This window comes from Alligator mississippiensis, chromosome 12, assembly GCF_030867095.1.
Source record: "Alligator mississippiensis isolate rAllMis1 chromosome 12, rAllMis1, whole genome shotgun sequence".
In the NCBI taxonomy this organism is placed as follows: Eukaryota; Metazoa; Chordata; order Crocodylia; family Alligatoridae; genus Alligator; species Alligator mississippiensis.
The window spans coordinates 39998675-40010759 of NC_081835.1; positions in this window are offsets into that span (position 1 = coordinate 39998675).

Sequence of the window (12085 nt, forward strand, 5' to 3'; positions counted from 1 at the left end):
AGCCATTGTTTTGCATTTTTGTGCAAGAGACACTGTCCAAGCTTTCAGAGTTTTCATATGCAGCAGGAGGGGCTGCCATATGGTGGTGGTTTGCTGCTCCAGATATAGGCAGAGCTGTTCCAGGAGGTCCTGGAAGGTGGCCCAGGTTATCTGGAATGACTCTAGCCACAGCTTGTTATCCCAGGTGCTCTGGACAATGTGCAGCCACCAGTCTGGGCTGGCCCATAGGTGGTGTGGCTGGAGCCCCAGGAGCTCAGGGACAGCACCTGTGGTGGCATCCAGGTGCACGTTGTCAGCATCCCTGCTGGGGTCAGGGCAGCAACATGGTGACAGGGAGCCTGAGCTGCTGCAGTAAGCCTGGTCACATGGCTGCAACGCGTTGCGGGGACAGCCAGGGCCAAGACTGACCTGGGCCAGGTGGCAGTCACTGAAACGCTGAAGCATGACAAGCAGGGTGGTGAGCAGGAGCCCAGGGCACAGGTTGTCGCTCCCAGGGCCTGGGGGTGGAGCAGCCATCGTGTGGTGGGCAGGCTCTGGCAACATTCACAGTGGGTTATGCCAGCATGCTGCAGACTGCTTCAAGCCAGGAACAAAGGTGGCCAGGGAGCAGCGTGTGGGGCTGGCTTTTAAAGATGGCCCCCAGCTGCAGGCAGTGGTGGCCAGAGCCTCCAGCTCCTCTAGGCTGCTGCAGGGGGCTGGTGCAGGGCTAGAGGGGGTGGGAGCAGGCTTGTGCCAGGAGCAAGAAATCTGCTCCTGAATGGCTACATGCTTAGATACCTGCCCAGGGTGGATTTACTCAGTAAATTACTGTGGAGTAAACCCATCTAGCAGTATTTGTATGTGTAGACACTCCCAGAGAGAAAAAATGTTGAAGGGAAGAGGTATGAAGATTGCCATATCTTACATCTTCCTGATGGTCTGTTTCTGATCATAACCCCAGCTAGGAACAAGCTCTACTGATCCATGCCCACATCTGTTTAAAAAAAAAAGGACTATTGAGATCCAAATATTCCCTTTGTCCAGAGATCTCACTAGGAGGGGAGGGGCCTATTCCCAACCTGTTCCTAGTAGATTTTAACTTTAGGGCCCAGAAGCCCATGTGTATGTATATATATTAGGGTAGAAGGGGGGGGAAAGAGAGATTCTATAGGTTTGGAGTCAGGGCTTTTTGGTTAGAGGTGACATCCTGAATACAGTACAAAAAGTGGTAAAAATCTTCTGTAAACTCGATTTTTTATATATATATATATATATATCTTACCTCTGATGTCATGCCCTGTCCCACAAGGGGATGACAGTTGGCTGTAAGTGTGAAGAGTTCTTGACAGCATGTTGTCAACAGTTCTGCTAGGTAGAAAATTAAGTAGGCTACAGTGCAATGGGCTTCACTCTCTGCGTGGACACCCCCTTTCTTTGACAGATCTCATGAGAAGTGCTGCTGGGTGATGGGAAGCCCCAGCTTTTTCATAAAGGATGGTAGAATGAGAGGCAGCAACTATGGGCCAGACCTTAGATCAGGGATTCCCAACCATGGGGTTGCAGCCTGGTACCAGGCTGCAGTGGGCTGGCTGCTGAACCCTGGCTTCCACCACTGGCAGTTATATGCATGTGGGGTTAAGGCTGGGCAGCGGGGCAGTCCCAGGAGGGAGGCTGCCAGCTCATAGAAATGTGATTTAAATATGTAAATTAGATTGTTTGCTGGTCTGTGGTATAAAAAGGTTGGGAACCCCTGCCTTAGATGGTATTAATCAGCTTAGCTCCTTTAGGGGCCAATTAATTTAAGCCAATTTATAACAGCTGGGGATTGGGCCTCAAGATTGTAAAACTTTCTTTACTTCTCTTCAGAGGTCTTGTCAATTACTCATTAAAGTTAATTAAAATTCATCAGTGGAAGTTGGATTTGTCCTGGGACTGGGGTTGCATGAAGCCCATAGATCTGGGGTGAAATTCTAGCCCCATGGAAAAGAGCAGTAAAAATTATTTTTCTCTTTTTTCATTTCTTTCTACTGCCTCTTGTACCCTTTGAACATGGTGCAAGGCTCTGAACTTGCCTTCCAGCATGAAACCCAAAGCAAAATCTTAGTTATAAATCAAATTTCCATACTTGAATCTCCAAGGTGGCAGGTTTATTCAGGGTTCCTCCCATCCTGTCCCCCATTTTAACAAAAATAGGCTATTTTATGTTTGAAAAGCACATAAATGTGGAACTCGGTGCCACAAGATGTGGAAGCTAGCAGTTTAGCTAGATTCAAAAAGGGATTGGGCCATAGGTGGATTAATGCCTGGGCCAGGTGGGCAGTTGCCCAGGGCTCTTCAAGAAATGGGGGGCCCCCTGGGAGGGAGAGGCAGGCAGCCCAGCATGCATATGTGCATATGCAGGCTGGCCACAGGCATTCGGCCAGCAGAAAGCAGGGAGCAGAGATGCACAGCCCATTTACTGCATGGCAGTAAGTTTGTAGAAGAGAAAAGGGAGCCTGGGGGGTGGGGGCAAATTAAGGCCCCCACGGTGAGGGAGGGGGCTGGGCCTGAGGCCAGGGTAGCAGGTGTTGGGGCCAGGGTGCTGCCTGGCCCCAACCAGGGTGGAGCACACCTAAGGCAGGGAGCAGAGCAGAGGCATGGGCGGACAGCTTGGGGGGCGGGGGGAGGGCCAGCTCCCTGTTGCTGTATGTACCCTGGGCCAAGGGAGGCATGGGGGTGTGGGGCATGTGCCCCCCCAGATTTGTACAGGGGACAGGCAGGCTCTGTTTGCTTGAGTCTGTCTCCTGCCTAAATGTGTGACTGGATGTCAGTGAAAATATAAATAGGTAGAAATAGGAAAACAAGAGGTAAAGCAGGGAAGGGAGGGGGAAGAAGGCAGGGGGGGGAAAGCCTAAGGGAAACACTACAGTGATAATAATACAAGGTAAAAAAACGAGGCTCTCAGTGAAAAGGGAAATAGTTGGAAATCAGGAAAACAAAGGCAACAGAGTGGGGGAGGGTAGAAAAGGTGGGGGAAAGGAAGAATGCAAGAGGTCAGGTCAGGCAGGTACCTGGTGAATTGGATGTCAGGCAGGTTGCAATGTGTCATAAATCCAATGTCTATATTGAGTCCATGATTTTTTGTATCCAGTAGATTTTTAGCTTCTCTCATTCCTATTTTCCTGTTCTCCAACTATTTCCTTTTTCATAAGCAGCCTCTTTCAACTTTGTATTCTATCATTGTAATGTCTCCCTTTGAACTGTTTTCCCCCTGTTTTCTCTCCCCTCCCATCCCTGCTTTATCTTTTGTCTTTCTAATCTCTTCCTATTTACATTCTCACTGACCTCCTGACACACTTCTAGCTTCTCTCATTCCTTGGAGTCTCAGACCATCAGAGGGTCCCTATGCCTGATGAAGGGTGACTGCGCCAGAAAGCTTGCCAAGAACTTTTTTCCAATTATTCAGCTGGTCTAATAAAAGATATTACATCTAACCAAAGAACCTTACCTGCCTATGTCCTTAGACCAACACGGCTACAACCCAAAACCCAGCATTTAAGGGTCAGGCCACCTGGTCTGGGTCCTCTTCTTCCTCCTGGGGCTGCTGAACCCTGAATGCTGATTTGGGAGCCAGAAAAGCCTGCTTCCCATGGGAGGCAAGTTACCCCCCGCTCTTCACTTGATGAAGTAAACTGAAACTAAGTAAAGGGAAAGCCTCACATACAGGGTCAGTCTCAGGGCTTGAGACCTCTGTTCTCTCCCTCTCCTTTCCCCTTTTGTGTTCTGGGTTTTGAGTGGGATGGTGCCATGCTGGATGGCATCAATCCCTGCAGCAAACCAGTCAAGGTTGGAGCCTGGCAGTTTTGCTGCTGTGCTGTGGGCCAGGGCTGAGAGCCTTACATTTTTTAGTTGCTGTTGCAACTTCTTTTGGGTTCAACATAGCTATGTCGCTGAACCCCAGCTATGTGTCTTGCTGGCTGTTTTGGCCACACATGCTTTGAGTGGGATGATGCCATGAATGTATCCTCCCCTAGTGCAAGCTGCCCAGGAACAGGGTTGTGGCAGCTACCAGCCATGCAGGCCTTGAGTGGGATGATGCCATGAGTGTATCATTCCCTAATGGAGAGTGACCAGGAGGCAGAGTCCTGGCAGTCACTGTGTTGGGGATTGTAGTGTCTCAGCATGGTGGTGTAGCTGAGATTACATGTCCAGGCTACAAAAGTAAACCTGGGGTCTTTTTTTTGCTTTTTTACAGCCATTGCATTTTCAGCCCAACTGTGTGGGGCTGAACTCCAGCCATATGTTGGCTGGCAGACTTGAGCCAGGGTGAAGCCCTGGCACTTGTTGTTTATCCAGGCCTCAGTGGTGTATAGGCCTGGTTGGCTTTTTGCTGCCCAGTCTAGGCCCAGTGAAATAGGCCAGGGCCTTCTTTTGTCCCTTTTGCAGTTTATGCCCCAACCAAGCACTGTGGTTAAGCACTAGTTCTAGTTTAGGCCCAAGCCAAAATAGGCCTGGCCCCACTTTTGTTGTTTCATAGCTGTTAGGTCTCAGTCTAGCAGTGCGGCTGAGACTATACGTCCTGGCCACAGCCAAGTAGGCCTGGCACTCTTGTTGTATAGACAGGCCCGAGTCCCCCTTTTATTGTTTGACTTTGGTTGTGTCTCAGCATAGCTGTATTGCTGAACCCCACTGTACGTTTGCTTGCTGTATGTCTGGGCAAGGCACATTTTGGGTCTGGCACGTTGCTTTTGTGGCTCTGTCCTGACCAATGCAGCGTGTTTGGTGCTGGTTGCTGGTCAGGCTCATTTGCTCTTTGGCTGGCTTTTCTCCGAGTTCTCGCAGTTTTCTGCCCCAGCAGAGCTGAGATTAGGAGTAAAAACTTTGGAATGCAGTATGCTGATATGCAGTTGACCCCTCAAATCCACCATGCAGAAGTGAGGATCAGCACTACAGTTTTACAGGGAGCAACAAGGGACCATTTGCAACGCAGAAGGACCTACGCTATCTAGCAGCTCCCTGCGGCTCAGAGATATCCATGGAGCAGCTCATTGGACTCTCCGGTGTGGGCCCCCCTCTCCAGGCCATTGCTGAAGGGCAGGTATAGGGGGGTAGGCCACCGGAACTACCCATTGGGGAGCCCCAAGTCCTCGACTGCCTGGGTGTGGGTAAAGTTCCCCCCTCCCCCCAAGAGGGTGCCACCTATAGACTTTGTTTTGTAGTTTGTAGTGTTTTAAAATTATAGTTAGTGATTACTTTTGCTTTTCTTTATGCTTTGTAATACATCTGTTTTTTGTGTTTACACTGCTTGAGAGAAAAGTGTTGGTTTTACTGGACACCCTAGTAATCCATTTAGTGTTTCCCAGGTAGACTGGGTGTGGGCTCAAGCCACGGTAAAATATATTTAGTATCCCCAAAATGGAACCCGGCTCTTGTTACTGCTGATAGGCGCTCAGCAGAAGGGTTACACAAATGCAGTCAGCCTGGTAAAACCACCACTATAAGCTATCTTATATTAAACCAACTTAAATAGTTGGAAAAATTATTTTGGAAGAGCACAAAACACCTGTAGGTGCTCCCTTTGCCTGAACAAGGGTGTTTGTACCTGAAAGCTTGCAAAAAAAAAGAATTCTTCCAACTATTTTAGTTGGTCTAATAAAAGATAGTTTATAGTGGTGGTTTTACCAGGCTGATTGTATTTGCTATGTACTGAGCTTACAAGGACTGTGGAGCATGCCTCCTGGCCAGTTTGATTCTTTTTTGAGGATGGCTTATCCCAGAAGCCAATATGCAATATGCCAGTCAGTGAAAATGCAAACTGTGGCAGACAATGGGTGAGAAACAGGGGTGGAGGAAGAGGAATGTTGACCTGTAGCTGAAGTCTTTGGGTAGAGGTGCTCTCTTTTATTAGATCAACTAAATAGTTGCAAAAAAAAAGTTATTTGCAAGCTTTTGGACACACGATTTTTCCCAGGGGAAAAAAATGTCAAACAAGTGTCTACATGACCACTAAAGTAAAACATCATTCCTTTCATCTTGTTATACATTTATGCGATCCCATGCATCTGAGTAATTTTTCTAAGGCAGTTGTTTTATTCAGTTTTGTGTGTGTCAAATAGTTAATTCGACATTGCGTGTCGTGCTTTATTAATGCACTGTGCAAACATTTAACAGGTCTATTTATTAATATTTTCATGTTTATAATAGGGCGTGGGGGGCCTCCAATTTTCTGTTTGCCCAGGGCCCCAATGAATCTTAATACACCTCTGGATTAGGCAAATTCTTGGAGGAAAGAGTAATCAGTAGCAATTTAGCATGGGAGTTAGGGGTACAGCAGGGGTAGGTAATTATTTTGGCTGGAGGGCTGCTTGACAAGTTTTGGTGCGTTGTCAAGGGCCGCAAGGGTACAGCCCTTTTCAAACTGCTAAGCCCCACCCCTTGACAGGTGCTCCACCTCTTGGCTTCTATCTTGGGTCTGGATGTCCTTCTCCCTAACCCCCAACGTTCGCCAGCAGAAGTCGCTTCCCTTGTCCCAGAAGTACTTCTTTTGGGGCACTGGAAGTCACACACAGTCACATGGTCTACGATATAGCTACCCAACACCAAATCCTGTCCCAATTGCTGCTATGTTGGTCTGAGAATCCCCTGTCCCCATCACATGGTTCTTGACATCAGAGCATCCACCTGTTGCTGGGAAACACTGCTTCCACAGGGCACATCTTCACAGTGCATGAAGTTCTGCCGTCTAGGCCACAAGGCACAGGAATGAGCTATCAGGTAGCAAGGGGTTGTGACCCCTCTAACAACCTACCCTGTCACCCTCAACCAGGTGGTAGAGGTTTCAGGGGCATTGGACCTCCCCGAGAATGGCACCAAACAAATCAAGTCAAGGACTGCACACACAAAATCTTTCAGAAGAAATCATTTTAACAAATAATAGATAAAAAACAAATCATACTAAAAATCAAATATCTACTATAAAAGATTTAAGTTTTATTTTTAAAAATAATTTGAGTAGTGTATGTAGAGATAACTGAATAATAGCTTCATGAATGATGCGGTTCCCTGGCGGCTGAGGGAACACAGCTGCGCCAGTGGTGGCAGGAGCACAGCGGTGGTAAGCGCAGAGCTTCCACAGACGCCACTGGCGCCATCATTGGCGCAGGGGGTCGGGGGGTGGCGAGGGCCAACCACGGGTTGGCAACCACTCACAGGCACCACCCGCAGCGTCAGTGGCAGCCAGCGGCGATCACAGACTGTCCACAGATGCTGCCGCCAGTGTTGGTGGCGGGGTGGTGGGCAGCGACTGCCTGCAGATACCACCAATAGTGTCGGCGCCCTTTTGTAGGGGGTTCACCACCATGCTCAGGGGGTGCAAGTGCACCCACGTGCACCCCCTACATGTCGCCCCTGAACAGCTTAAAATACAGTTTTACTCTTGTATGCTGCCCAAAGTGTAGCTGTGGTGTAGTAGACCTATTAAACCTCTTCCAGTTGATCACCCTCTTCCCCTCCTGACTTGTCCCTGCCAGTGGTCTCACCTGCCATGACTTGATGGAATAAGCTGACTAGGGACCATCTCAGGAATGGGCTCTCAGTTACTTGGCCCTTGTCTGGATGGGGTCCCCTCCACTCCTGTCAGCTGCACCTGTTAGCTCTGAGCCCGCTTCTCAGGACTACAGGCTTCAGGTTCAGCATACTGTGGTGCTGGCTTGTAACTCCTAAGCCAGGTGATGCTGTCACCTTGCTGCCTTAGGCAGCCCCTCACAAACAAAAATACCCTGCCACAGGTTTACTTCACCATGGGCAGCTTGCTTCAAATCCCAGCCAACAATGAAACCAAAAAGCTTTGGAACTTATCTGCTTCCTTAGTGCAACGTTGCCAGTCTCTCTAGCTAGGGCATCTTTCTGGGTCACTCTTCTCTGACTCTCCCTCAAGTCAGTTGCCATCTCTGCCGGGAGCTCCCTCCCCTTTGCACTCCTGCCATTCCTCTGCCTTTGTGGTATTAGTGCAAGAAAACTCTCAACATCCCAACCCCTCGAGTAACAGGGAAGGGGCCCAGTTACAATATTGAAAATTAAGTTAAAGAAAAAGAAAATAGGAAAAATGAAGCCTCTGATGTGCATTAACCAGAGAATCAAAGTCAGGCATCATCTCCGTTGTTGCAATGCAGAGCACTTCTGCAAGGTTGCCATCTCTCATTGAAAATCTAAGATTTGATTTATTGATCTTCATTATAGAAAATGTCTGTTCACGTATGTACGTAGATCCAAACAGCACAAACATCTTCCAGGTGTGAGCCTTCATCTTTGGAAACTTCTGTTCATTGAGAGAGGCATAACAACTAGGAAGCAGCACTGATTTGAATTACTCTGCAAGCAGTGCATCACATTGCAGGTCAATAAGCTCGAGTTGGAGGTCACATGGAGTGCTGTCAACATCAAATGTAAAAGGTGAGAAGACCAAAGACTGGTCTTTTGCTGTCATTCAAAAATCTTTGAATCGGTGAGAAAATTCAGCATGCAAGTCCAGTAGTAATGATGTGTAATTGTTTTAGGTTTTGGTCACAAACAGTAATCTGCTGCAATGTAGAAAACTGGCTGAAATCTTTGTTTCCTATCTGATGGGAGAAAAGGAGTAACTTCAGCATGAATGACTTGACACTGGAATGCAGTACATGAGCAAAATGCCCCTTTTGTTGCAGTCATAAATTCAGATAATTCATATGCCCATGATGTCAACAGTGAGTGCAAAATGAGAGAGCCAGTCTTGATTGTTCAGCTATGGGAAATCCAAATCGTTTCCTTTCATGTACAAAAGCAAACCAATCTCTGCTCTCAGTACCTACATTCTTTTCAGAACATTACCCAAACTAAGCCATTTTATGTTGCCATGATACAGAACATCTGTGTGCTTAGATTCAGATTCCTCAAGCAAAGTTACAAATTGCCTGTGGTTTAATCCTCTTGTTTGAATGTAGTTGACCACTTTTGTAACTGTATCCATGACAGTGCTTAGTTTTAGAACACTTTTACAGAGGACTTCTTGATATACAGGTTTCCCTCGATTTATGCAGTACATGCATTCCCAGAGAACAGCGCATAAATCAAATTTGCATAAAGCAAACCCACTTTATAGTGTTGCAAATAGGGTTAGGTTCCTATGGTGGTGAGGGAAGGAGGGCATGGCAGGCCCTCCTTACTGCAGATGCCCTGAGGGAGGCCTTCCTCCCCTACTCCTGGTCACCCGGGCTGTGGCCGGTGAGCTAGGAGGTGGACCAGGCACCCTGCTGACACTCCCCGTGCCTCCCAACAGCAACTCGGGCCCCTCTTTTGCTTCCCTGACCCCTAGAAGCCTGTATGCCTGGATGGTCCGCGTCTGCCACGCCCAGGTGCTGGCAAGCAGCCCTGATACACTGTGGCAATGGTGCCTAGGGCTGCCAGCTTTCCAAATGGCCTGTCCAGCTTGGCGCACACTGTTTAAGCTGCCCACAAGAAGGCTGGGGACTTACAGTGGCAGTTGCTGCAGGGCATGCTAAGCCACTGGCACGTTCACATCCCACGTTGACCTGACCGCCTCAGTGGCCTGCCCCTTCTGCCCCAGAGATGTCAAGGAGAGCCTCTTTCACACCTTCCTCAACTGTCCCTGTCTACAGCAGCTCTTTACCACCCTTGAGCAGCAACTATGGGCATTGGGCAGGGGCCTCTCAGAGAGCACCTATGTGTACTCCTATCCATACTGGGTGGCTGAGCAGGGCACCGTATGCCTGGCTAACTTTCTACTAGGCTGGGCCAAGATGGCTGTTCTTAAGAGCCGCCACAAACAGCTTGCCAAGACTGGCTCAGACAACCCCCTGTGGCTCTTCCGCCTCCTGGTGCAGGCGCACCTCTTGCTGGAGTTCGAGCACACTGTGCTCCAGTGGGCAGTGCCTGCCTTTGAGGTGCGCTGGGCCCTTGAGCGGGTGCTATGCCACATGGAGGACAGCTGTCTTCAACTTCTGGGGCACGCGCCCAGCCCAGTGAGGTCGGGAGCTCTTCCTCCCAACCTCCTTCCACCCCTATTCCATCTCAGGGGACTGGGGTCTCTGGTGTGAAACCACCGTCCAGTGGAGGGGCTGGTGCTACTACCTAGGCCTCACTGCCACCTCCCCCATCTGTAGCGCCCCCTGCCCTCAGTGCGAGAGCCCCACCGGGTGGAGTGGCGGGTGCCTCCCTTTGCCCCCTGCCTGCCCCAGCCGAAGTGGCTGGGGTGGCCAGGGACTGCAGCGCTGGAGCCTCATCGGATGATGGGGCTCGGGCCTCATCCCAGCCACCCGCGAATGTGGTGCTGCCTGAGGCGGCTGGCCCTGCTGGGGTGGGCCAGGAGCGGTCTGGCCCATCCCCGGCACAAGGGGAGCTGCCCACCACCACCAAGAAGAAGAGGAAGATGAAGGGGGCCTCTCAGGATGCCCCATCCCTGTCAGGACCCTCCTCGGCCAGTGCTGAGGGACCCCCCACTAGAGAGCCTGACCCCACTCCGGCTGCCATACCACCCGCCGCGTTGGATGTAGCCATCAACAGGGCAGACTTAGCGGGGGGGGGAGGGGGCTGTGGGGGTCCCCCCCCTCGCCTGTCCCCCAGCCTCCAGAGTTGGGCAGCAGCAGGGATAGTGGTGAATGCCTCTCTTCTGGTGGCCTGGCCCCGGGGGTGACAGGAGAGTCTGCTACCCGCTTGGTCATGACCCAGCCTAGCGGATTGGATGGGGAAGTTAGCGAGATGGAGATCCAGCTCTCTGAGTCTCGCAAGAGACGTCCTGAGCGGGATGGCCTCTCCCCCCCGCAAGAAGACAGGGAATGCCCTCGTGGAGCCAGTCCTTGACTTGGATGACGAGAGGCAGCTGATGTGCCTAGACATCGAGGGTGTCGACGCTGCAGTTGCGGGCGAGCTCCCGCCGGGGGTGCGGCCTCACCACTTTTCTATAGGCAACATCCACCCCAAGTTGGCAGAGCCCCCCTGGGTCCCTCCTGACTATGGGGGGCTCCTGTCCTTGTTGAAGCTGACTAAGGGGCAGAAGAACGTAGCGGGACGCATCACTCAGTGGTGCGCAGACCCCAAGGTGTTTGTCAAGGCTGCCAGGGCTGCAGCCAAGCTCATGCAGCAGGATCTGGGTACCTGGCAGATGACTTACTGTTTGGAGAAGCTTGCCCAGAGGGTGAGAGTTGAGTGGGGCCTGGGCGGGTCCCTCGAGTAGAGTAGGGCATGGTAGGGCTTCCTTGACCTGTCTGTACTGCCTTGCTCTGCTCTTGGGTGCTCACTCTTCCACCCATACCTTGCTTCGCTCTTCCTCTCCCACACCCACATCCATGGCAGCCACAACCATTGGCACCTTTAACACCAACGACTGTCAAGACGCGGTGAAGCGCGAGGCCGTCCTTGAGCTCCGACAGAAGAGGCTGGCTGTCACCTTCCTTCAAGAGACACGCTCTGATAGATTCAACCAGGCGGCCTGGCGGGCTGCCTGGCGAGGCCAGGTGTTCCTGAGCCATGGCACCAACCTGAGCGCTGGGGTCGTGACTCTCTTATCACTGCAGCTGCAGCTTGACATAGCAGTACTGCGGGAGGTCATCCCCGGCCGCCTGCTGACTGTCCGTGTCACCCTCACACAACACCGCCTGCTGCTCGTCAATGTCTATGTGCCCTCTGATGGCCAGGAGAGGGTCGTTATTTCGAGACCTTGGCTGCCCTCCTATGTGATGCTAGTGAGGATGATGACCTGCTCCTCCTTGGTGAGGATTTCAACTGCACCACAACCCCCGGCTCGACTGCCAGGGCCTGAGCCCCACCTGCCCTCCGCTCACAAGCTTCAATCTGCCCTGGAGGGGGCAGACCTCGTGGACGTTTGGCGAGCCCTGCATCCTGATGCACGCCAGTACACCCGGGCCAGGATGGCTGCCGGTGGTCTCACCATGGCTCGCCTTGACCGCCTTTATGTCACCAGGCACCACCTGCCACACCTGCGCAGCAGCCGCATCGCTCCCTTGGGTCTGTCAGATCATGGCCTAGTCTTCTGTGAACTGAGCCTGCCAGGGAGAGCCTGCGCACGGGCACCTTATTGGTGTTTCAGTGTCAGCCTGCTTCAGGACTCCTATTT